The following is an 11,523-nucleotide window of genomic DNA, read 5'->3' as shown; positions in this document are numbered from 1 at the left end:
ATTTGCACACAGTACCCCTCCAGAATTCAGCTAAGTAATAATTAGCATTTACATGTGAGGGAACCTGAGGCAAGGGAAGGAACTCTTGAAAGAATTAGAGGAACAATCCCTAGTACTCCCACAGGGTGAGTCTAAGTGCCTATTCCCACCAGCCATCATCAGCCCAGGGTGTTGAGTAAAGTGCTCAGAAGTATCTCGTCTCAGGAGTTGTGCAAATTGTCCCCGTAATTCCATTGCTCTGGTCCCATACAATACAGGTTAAAACTTAATCTGCAAGTTTCAAAATGTTTCCAAGTGTCTTAACTAAATCCAGGCAAAGAACAGAGGAAAATTCACAATACCTGGAGTTCAATAAGACATTACTACGCATGAAAAGAAGCAAGAAAATACTACACATAATTAAGAAAAATATTGATCAAATGTACTGATTCTGAAATGGCAAATGAATAAAATGATGGTCAATTGAATAGAAAAAGACACTAACTTAATGTCTCTCACTGTATCCCATATATTCAAGAATATAGAGGACGATTGAACATATTAAGTAGAAATATAGAGGAATCAAAAAGACAATTTAATTTCTAGAAATGAAACTACAATGTCTGAGATGAAATTACACTTGATAGGATCAATAGAAGATTAAATATTACAGAAAAAAAAGTAATGAATTTAAAGGTATAGCGATAGAAGCTATCCAAAATAAAACATACAGAAAAAAAATGATAGGAAAACAAATGAACAAATTATCATTTAGCTAAGGGACAATTTCAAGCGCCAAATATGTATGTAATTGAAGTAATTGAAATTCCCAAAGGAGGAGTGATTTTAAAATATGCCCATAAATTCTTTGCTATTCCTCCTATAAGAGATTTAGCCTAATCTCCATCCACTTGAACGTGGGATGGACTTGCTTCTAATGGATAGAATTAAATGGCAACAATGGAATGTCTCTGGAGATCAGTTCATAAAGGTCCTGTAGCTTCCTGTTCAGTCACTCTCTCAGGGAAGTTAACTGCTGCAAGAGAACTGCTGTGGAGAGAAACTAAAGCCTTCTGCCAACAAGAATCAAGAAACTGAGGCCTCCTGTCATCAGTCAGAGGAGTGAGTCATCCTTGAAGCAAATTCTTTAACCCAGCCAAGCTTTCAGGTGACAGCAGCCCTAGCCAGCAAATGACTATAATCACATGAAACATCCTGATTCAAAACAATAAGCATCGTCTGAATTCCTGTCCCACAGAAACTATAATATAATATTTATTGTTTTAAGCTACTTGATTTTAGTAGTAATATGGTATGACTAATACATATTTTGGTACCTGAAAGCTAGGAGCTAGCATAAAATAATCCTATAAGGTAGGAGTGGCTTTAAAACTGGGCAGTGGGAAGAAACTAGGAAAATTTGAGAGTGGAAAAGCTGGAAAAGCCTAGAAGAAGCTGTTTGTAGACGTACCATTTGAGGAGGCCATGGGTGAAGGCTTAAAGGAAAGAGAAAAATTCTATCGAAAATCAGAGGAAAGTGGATACTTGTAATTTAATGGGAAAGAACAATATGCAAATGGAAAATATACCTAATGATCTAGCTAAGGATATTTCCAGCCTAAGTGATGCATGCAGCCTGGGTGATACCGTGCTGCTTAGAGTAAAATGTGAGAAGAAAGAGGTAAAATTCTGAAAATTCTCAGACTTCCCAAAAGACAATATATATGTATATATATATTTGGTTTTTTCTCATTTGATAAATATATTCCCACAGAATGTTTTCCATTTTTTACACAGTACTTACATTAAGGCTGGAACATAGTAAATCTTCAATAAACACATTGAATAAAAATTATGATTTGCATTAATATTAATACAACTATATTTAATGTAATTATATATGATTGACAATAATACAATTATAATAAAATTATTAATTTTTACACCATATTCTGTGGTGTTATGATCTGTTTTTTATCATAACACTTCTGAACCAAATATGTGGACTTCTTCCACACCTACAGCCAACTCTCCAACTCCTAGTCACCAAACTGGGTGTCCTACAATTCAGTTCAATTCTGGCACCAACTACAAGAAGTTATTGTCCAGACTCTACAAGTTTAAGGATTCAGTCCCAAAAGACTATCCATAGAATTGAGTTCCAAGGCATATACTCTTTTGTCTAATTTGGCTGCAAGTTCCCACTCACAGTCCCCAACCCTTTTAGATTTGATAATTGGCTAGGATGGCTTCAGAACTCAGGGAAACACTTTACTTACTATCACTGGTTTATTATAAAGGGTACAAATGAAGAGGTACATAGAGTGATATCTGGAAGAGTCCCAAACACAGGAGCTTCTGTCTCCATGGAGTTGGGGTGCACTACCCTTCCGGTGTATGGAAGCGTTCACTACCTCTGCAGTGCTCTGAACCCCTTTGGTTAGGGACTTTTTTATGGGGATTGCATTATGTAGGCATGATTGATTAAATCGATGAACACTGGTGATTGCCTCAATCTCTAGCCTTTTCCCCCACCCCTGGTGGTTGGGGATGAGACTGAACTTCCAAGCTTTTAATCAAGGCTTGATCTTTCTGATAAACAGGGTCCATCCTGAAACTGTCTAGGAGTTCCCCAGCCAAGAGTCATCTTATTAGCACACCAAAAACACTGTTGTCTTTCAAGAGATTACAGAGGTTTTGTGCCAGGGACAAAGATCAAACATGCATTTTTTATTGTACCTCAGGCATGGATAAAAAAATGTGGTTAAAGTTGTTTATTATATATGATAATTACTAGGAAAGAAGTTTTTATTATATTATAGTGTCATAAATCAGAAAAAGTTTGAATAATTTGCTTGTCTTTACAGATTGAAGTCAATTTTTGGAGGCAACAAAAAAAGAAAAAATCCAGTGTTTCCTAAAACAGAGCTGACTCAATTCCTCAAATGTGTGTTGACTATTTTATTCATACATATGGAACAGGTGAACTTCCAAAATTAATCTAAAGTGGTATTTTAAAATACATATGACTTTTGTTTGCTTAGTTTAACTTTTTTTTGCTAGTTTGAGTCTTTTGGAAGAGTTTCTTTTTTTCCATTTTCCAGATAACTAATAATTAATTAGATATTTATTATTAATAATAAAATTACTATTAGTAGTGAGATAATTTACATTTGCATATTGTTGTAAAGTGATAAGTGGTACGGACTGTTGCATACTTTGTTGTGATATTTTAAAGTTGCAAATGCTAGATTGTTAAAATATTCTTACGTGTCCTGTTTTCTCATTGGAAATCTGAAATGTTGAAATGTATCAGATAATTTAAGATTAGATAGTTCTAGCTTGGGAGATATTAAAGGGACATCAGTTTTCAAGAAAGTTGTCTCATTCTTCAGTCACTGGGGAAAAGATAACAAACAACAAAACAAAACAAAACTTAGGTTCTAACTAGGCATCTGTGAAATTCCATTCTTCTTGTCTGCTATTTCAGAGGATTGAGAAGAAAACAGACAAAAGAAAATGACTTTACAAATGCCTAGTAATGATAATATTTCTTTCCAAGCAAGGTGTTGCAATGTTAATAGCTTTTAAAAGAAAGGCATATCCAATTGACCCTTGAACATGGGTCTGAACTCTGTGGGTCCACTTATAAGCAGATTTTTTTCAATAAATATACTAGAAAAATTTTTGGAGATTTGTGACAGTTTGAAAAAACTCACAAACAGTGTAGCCTAGGAATATCAAAAAATTAAGAAAAGCCTAAGGATGTCATGAATGCATAAAATATATGTAGATCCTAGTCTATTTTATCATTTCCTACCATAAAATACGCACAAATCTATTATAAAAAGTTAAAATTTATCAAAACTTATGCACACACTTATAGACCGTACATGGCACCATTCACAGCTGTGAGAAACGTAAGCAAATATAGAGATGCTGTATTAAATCATACCTGCATAAAATTAACTGTAATACATACTGTACTACTGTAATAATTTTCAGCCACCTCCTGTTGCTATTGAAGTGAGCTCAAGTGATACCTGTATCTGCTTAAAACATCATGTGATCATAATCATCTCTGTCTGAGCAGTTGGTCTAAATTGCATATTGCAGTAAAAATGATCTCTCATGGTTCTTGTGTATTTTTCATTGTGTTTAGTGCACACAAACACACATGAATAACACCAGAGGACCCATACAAAGTGCCACTAGTGATGCTGGAAGTGCTTGCAAGAAGCCAAGTCGTGGCATTACAAGAAGTTGAATTGCTTGATATGTACTGTAGATTGAGGTCTGCATAATATGATTTGAGAAAAAGCAAAGTTGTTATGTAACAAATTAAAGCAAAAGGAAGGTGAAGGACCTAAAGCTAGAGAATTTAATGCCAGCAAATGATGGTTTGATAATTTTAGAAAGAGGTTTGGCTTAAAAAATGTCAAGATAACAGGAGAAGCAGCTTCTGCTGACTAAGAGGCAGCAGGTGAGTTCCCAGAGGCCATTAAGAAAATCATTGAGGAGAAAGGATATCTGCCTGAACAGGTTTTTAATGCAGATGAAAGTTCTGGAAGAAAATGCCACAAGGGAAGAGAAGCAAGCACCAGGATTTAAGGCAGGATGGAATAGCTAACTCTACTCTTTTGTGCAAATGCGGTTGGGTTTGTGATCAGGACTGTCCTTATGTAATATAAAGCTATTAACCCTTGAGACTTGAAAGAAAAAGATAGACACCCGCTGCCAGTCTTTTAGACAACAGAAATGCTTTGTCTGGATTAGTTCCATCAATGCTTTGTCCCTGAAGTCTGGAAGTACCTTGACAGTAAGGGACTGCCTTTTCAAGTTCTTTTGATATTGATGGTGCCCCTGGCCACCCAGAACCCCATAAGTTCAATGCCAAAAGCTTTGGAGGGTCTACCTGCACCCAAACACAATGTCTCTAATTCAGCCTCTAGATCAGGGGGTCATGAAGGACCTGTAAGGCCCATTACACACAGTACTTTATTGAAAGGGCTGTCAACTCTATCAAAGAGAACCCCATTAGAAAGAATATTATGAAAGTCTGGCACCCTTGAAGAAACCATTGTTATAGAAAGCTTCATGAAGCCATCAAGCCCAAAACAATAAATTCCTGCTGGAGAAAACTGTGTTCAGATGTTGTGCATGACTTGATAGGATTTACAACAAATTTAATCCAGGAAATCATGAAAGAGATTGTGAATATTGGCAAAAAAAAAAAAAAAAAAGGTGGGGGGATGAAGGGTTTGAAGATATAGATCTTGGAGAAATTCAAGAGCTAATAGACATCACATCAGAGGAATGAACAGAAGATGGCTTGATGGAGATGAACACTTCCAAACCAGGGCCAGACGATGAGTAAGAAGACATAGATGAAGTAGTGCCAAAAACCGAATTGACATTCAACAGTCTAGCAGAATAGTTCCCATTATTCAGGAATGCTTTTGACTTCTTTTGCAACGTGGACACTTCCATGATATGGGCACGGAAACTAAAGCAAAAGGTGGGAGGGTTTGTACTCTATAGATATGGTTTTACAAAAATGAAAAAGCAAAACATCAGACAGAAATTACAGTGTATTTCTATAAAGTTACACCAACTGTGCCTGCCTTCTGGCCTTCCACCTCTTCTGCCTCTGCCACCCTTAAAACATCACGGCTACCCCCTACTTCCTCCTCCTCCTCAGCCGACTCAACGTGAAGATGACGAGGGTGAAGACTTTTATGATGATCCACTTCCACTTAATGCATAGTAAATAATCATCATGTTGTACAGTTAATCAACTTATCTGTTGTGTGTGTCTTGGTGTGAAAAATCTAATAACTATGGTAAGAACTGCATGGTATGAGACGTTTTTGTGTCATCATTATCATTATTACCTAAGCATTCATTGGGTAGAACATCGTATGCAAGACTTGTATAAGTGCATAGCCTATCATTACATAAGCATAAGGTGAGGATATTTAACATAAAATTAATGTGTTGGTTTTCTTACTGCTTTATAACACTGTTAGAAAACATTGAAGAATTACAATATCATACAGTAGGCCTCTCTCAAAATTGGAGAACTGGGGCCTGGTGGCGCAGTGGTTGAGAGTCCGCCTGCCCATGCAAGGGACACGGGTTCGTGACCCGGTCCGGGAAGATTCCACATGCCGCGGAGCGGCTGGGCCCATGAGCCATGGCCGCTGAGCCTGTGCGTCTGGAGCCTGTGCTCTGCAATGGGAGAGGCCACAGCAGTGAGAGGCCCGCGTACCGCAAAAAATAATAATAATAATAAACAGACAATGTAAACTTATAGTATTGATACACTGCAGTACTGTAAATGCATTTTCTCTTCCTTGTGATTTTCTTAATAACATTTTCTTTTCTCCAGCTTACCTTAGTGTAAGAATATAGTACATAATAAATATAACATACAAAATATGTGTTAATTATTTATGTTATTGGTAAGGTGGTCGACAGTAGTTACATTTATTACAATTTTTAGTTACATTTTGGGGGAGTCAAAAGTTATACATGGATTTTTGACTGCACAGGGGGTTGGCACCCCTAACCCTTATGTTGTTCAAGGGTCAATTGGGGAGCAGTTTACATTTCCAGTTTTCTATTTAGTACATTCTGTAGTCCTTTCTAAAGAACTTGGTTTGATAACATTATCAAATATAATTTGAGATGGTTCAGAGTAGAAGATAGATTCTACTAGGATATAGTACAGTAGTTAAACATAATTAAAGGGTGTCCCTATCATGTTTAGTGGTCTGGAGGAAACGTCACAGTCACCGCTGTGCAGATAAAAATAGACACACAGAGAACAGTCGAGCCACTATCATGCACATCTTTGAAGGCCTGCTGCCCAGATGCTTACCAAAGCCTTGAATCCAGAAAGAATTCTAGTCCCAGCCACATAAAATTCCTCTTACATGGATGTGACATTCAGTGTCTCTCATACCCATGTGTGTCCTTAATAATAGTCTTCATTACCAGAAATATCCTGTATGGGTCTTTATTTCCTGTGATCAACTTTATTTAGCAAAAACATAAGGAAATTTCCTAGACTATGAAATGAAGTATTTATAAATCTACTTCAAAAGAATTTTGGATCACACGTAATATATGATGAACTTATAAAACTATAACTGAGGAATATTCATGCAAGAGACTTTATTAAATATATTCATTGATATTCATAAATTATAACCACATTTCAAAATAGATTTGCATAAAATAGCTAGTTGCAAGAATCTGTATCAATAATTCTTAGGATAAACTTATTTTCAGTTAGAAAGGCAAACTCAGGGGAGATTATATGTGGTGTTCTCTTTGAAGCCTGAGTTGAAATACGATATTAAAATAAACCAAGTTAATCCAAATGCTTTTAAATATTCAATGCATATACTATATACTCTTGCATTCTGTGTATCCTTACATAAGTTAACATTAGGTTTATAAGGTCAAATGTATTTTTTGCTTGTTAATTGAATGACCTTGAATGTTTAGCTCTCTATTCATGAGTGGCTTCTTTTTCTTTTTCTGTTTCTTTTGAGGAGCTTCACATTCCACTGTTTATCAATATAGTTCTACCTTGGAATCTTTATTTTTCTAAAAAGCCTCACTTCGTTGACTATAATTTGTCACATCAGACTTAATGAATTTAATATTCTAAAAATATGCCTTTTAAAATCTCTGATTTTTCAAGAAAATGCAATTCCCAAATTGCTTATGTTATATTTTTGTCTTTTTTGTTTCTCAGCGATCATTTTTAACTCCCCTAATTCTGCTCTTCTTAAATATAAAGATGATCCAAATGGAAATAAAGTGACTGAGCGCATATCTTTGTGGGGTGCATTAGACCTTTCTGGCCACTTGAGTCTATTTAGTAAATTGCTACTCCAGTGCATTAAGTGGAACTCCAATAGCTTAAAATCATTAATGCACTTAATAATTTGGCATTGGTAATTGCCAGTGATGGTGGTACATTTGCTTTCAGATTCTCACAGTAATAATTATGACAAAAGAATTTGTGCCCAAAGTATTACATGGTTAGCTGTTAGAATTATATAGACCCTCTTAAATTTATGATAAACCCCTTTGTCATCCAATACTAAATAAAAGATATTTCACAAGATGTGACCAAAGATTTTGTTTCTTCTCAAAATGCAAAGTTTATTCCTCCCTGCAATAAGAAAAACCATATACATATACTCTAGTATTTCAGTGCTTTACTTTCATTCTCTTCTCATATTTAACCAAATTACCATTTTAAAAACATCCTGTAGTCTCCTCCAGCAATGGCACAGTAAAGAATTTAACAATTTTGGTTGGCAAGGGGCTAATGAGTTATTATTCAATCCACAATGTCCAAGTAGGTATCAAATTTTTTAATAGAAAAACAATAGTTAGTTTTTTACCTACACTGAAGGCATAATCACATAATTCTAATTTTCTATGTTGTACTAAATGAGTGCTCTATTATCATAGGCAACCACTGGTGCCAAGTAATTAGTTTCAGTCAATAGACTGGCTTTATGGCTCATTTGAGGCCACCCATTATCTCTCAATACAGTGTGACTCACCTTTGTCAATGTAAGAATCCGAGAAAAAGCATCTTTAAGAAACACACTACTGGGCTTCCCTGGTGGCGCAGTGGTTGAGAGTCCGCCTGTCGATGCAGGGGACGCGGGTTCGTGCCCCGGTCTGGGAGGATCCCACATGCCGCGGAGCGGCTAGGCCCGTGAGCCATGGCCGCTGAGCCTGCGCGTCCGGAGCCTGTGCTCCGCAACGGGAGAGGCCACAACAGTGAGAGGCCCGCGTACCGCAAAGAAAAAAAATCAGTAATACAAAACAGGTGAGAAGAACAAGTTGGTAGAATCTACTGACTGATTAGATTCTAGGAATACAATGAGGCAAAGAGTTGAAATTTATCCGAAATTTTGAATGTTTTACTTGGAGATATAGATTGGAGAAAAGTTTAAATATAAAGGCAAGATATATATACTTAGAAGTCAAATAATCAAAGTTATGACCCTTCTTTCTCACATCCTTGTAACTCTGAGAGAGAGGCAAGATTTAAAAAAAAAAAAAAGAAACTGATCAAACTAAATAAATAATATGGTCTAATTTATATTTGAAGATGTCAATAAAATCTTCAAATGATGGCTTTTAAATCACAGTTCACAATCCAAATTTTAATGGAATGCTATTTCTTCTGTATAATAAAAATCAGACTCATGAGAGCAAGGGACTAAGAGAGCTGGAACTTTACACATTTAAGAGGACGCAGGTAGAAGCCTTTGTTACCTATCAAATAAATTTGTAAGAATCTGGAATAGCCTACCTGACTGCTCCAGCTACGCATCTTTCAGGTATCAACAGAGAAGAGTTATACATTAAGAAATACAAAAGTCTTCAGAAGTTCACCTACGTTCCTAGGATGGACCCTATACATTTAGACCACTGTTTTTCCAGAATTATTATATGTCATTTACTTTTGTGAACCAGAACTCAGTAAAGTCAAAATCAATAAAAATGATCAGGAAGATGAACTAAGAAGGAGTCTGAGCTGATTGTCAGGTTGTAAGTCTGTGGAAGAGAATGATGGAAAAGTGGAAATAGAGTTATGTGTTGCTGTTCTTCTATTTCTTTACTGCAGTCACACCCTTTGAAGGTAGGAAAGCCTGTCAGTAATGATGAGTCCTTGCTAATGGCTTCTTTTTGTATATGCCCTACCACAAACTAGCACCAAAAATGATATCAAAGAGAAGTAGCAAAAGAAAGTATATATTATACTAATGTCAAGCCAGTTCTAGGACTCAAGGTTCATTTCTAATTTATACAAATGAAAAAATATATAAGACTAATTCAATACATATAGTGCTCTTTTTAATTTGTTAATTTTTTCTATCAAAATATTACATCCTTAAATCCATTCTCTTAAAGGCATTTGCACAATAATATAATAAAGGCAGAGATATCTAAAACTGATGAAGTTTCAAATAATCATTTCAAAATTTAAAAATCAAAAGTGAAAAAAATTCAAGTAAAATTACATTTTGAAATAGAGTTTTAACTTAGACAGAGATTCCTGATGATATACCCACACCTATGATTCTTTTTTTTCCTACATCTGAAGAAACTCAACTTTTCAGCCATCCAAGCTGTAATAGGTCACCTAGAATTTTGGAAAGATAGAAGATTTGAAGGTAAGAGACTTGATTTTGTGCTTTTGCTCAACTGATTTGTAGTTACACTATATTAGCTTCTTTAAGCTTTAGATCTTTATCTATGACACTACTACCATCATAGTAGTTAACAAATACTAGGTGATAAGTATGTGAACACATTGTTCTGAGAAATGTACATGTCTTAATTCATTTAATTCTCATATTAGTCTGTGAGACACATACTATAATTATCCCCATTTTACAGATGGGGGAATTGAGGCATATAAAAGTAAATAAATAGAATCAATAGCTAGTAAATAGTGGAGCTAAGACTCATACCCAGGCTATTTGACCTTACTTAACATAACAAATTTATTTTAAATAGTGCATAGTAGTAATACTTAATTCATAGTGTTATCCTGCATATCAAATAAGGTAAAGTATGCAAAATATTCACTGCTTGCAAGATGTTCCTTTAATACATGTTCTTATTTATCAAAAATATTTGTTAAATTACCCTCTGCACAAAAGATTGTCCTGAATGAAGTCTAATTTTAAACATGATTACTATATTTAAAGGTTTATACATATTTGCATACAGATTGTAAAAAGTATCACATACTTAAATATATATTTCATTTCTACCCATATGCCAAATTGTGATATGTGTCCTGCTGAGTATAGGACAGTTTAAGGTCATTAGACACCCAGCTGTAACTTGGTATACAATACGTAGTTAAGGCAAATAATTGAGATATATTTGCAGGTAACCAATGCAGGTTTGTCACGATCCAGACATTCTAAATGTAAGCTAACGATATAAATATTAAATTCAATGTTTAAACTATTTTCATAAGTAAGCAGTAATTTGATTTTTATCTTTCAGATTTTCTTCTTTCTGAATGTATTTGACACATTGGAAGCTTTAGATGGCTTAAATGTAACTCTCAATTTTCTATGGCCAAAAAGCGAGAGTTTATCTAAAAATGGCCATTTTCATCTATCCTCTAAAAAAAAATTTGTGACATGGCAGAAGGAAGATATGTAGAATAATCATGGGTGCACATATGATTTTCAATATCAAGATTTTATATTTGAAATATGAATTTTAATATCAAGATTTTATATTTTCTATTTAATAAAAATACTAGCTTTAATCATTTGAGAGCTTTTTAGTTTCTAATAAGTTCTAGATAATGTGTAATTCTTGGTTTTCATTATTTTCTGCCTCATCTCCCCATTATGGGTAAAAGAGAAAAGATGAATTTTCAGGTAATTTTTATTGTTTGGTAATTTGATAATGAATGCTTTTTTCTCTTTAGTGTTTTATCATGAATTGTTATCAATTTACTTCCTAAATTATTCT

Source organism: Tursiops truncatus, chromosome 2, assembly GCF_011762595.2.
Source record: "Tursiops truncatus isolate mTurTru1 chromosome 2, mTurTru1.mat.Y, whole genome shotgun sequence".
Classification (NCBI taxonomy): Eukaryota; Metazoa; Chordata; class Mammalia; order Artiodactyla; family Delphinidae; genus Tursiops; species Tursiops truncatus.
The sequence above is the reverse complement of the archived record's forward strand: the minus strand, read 5'-3'. Positions refer to the sequence as shown.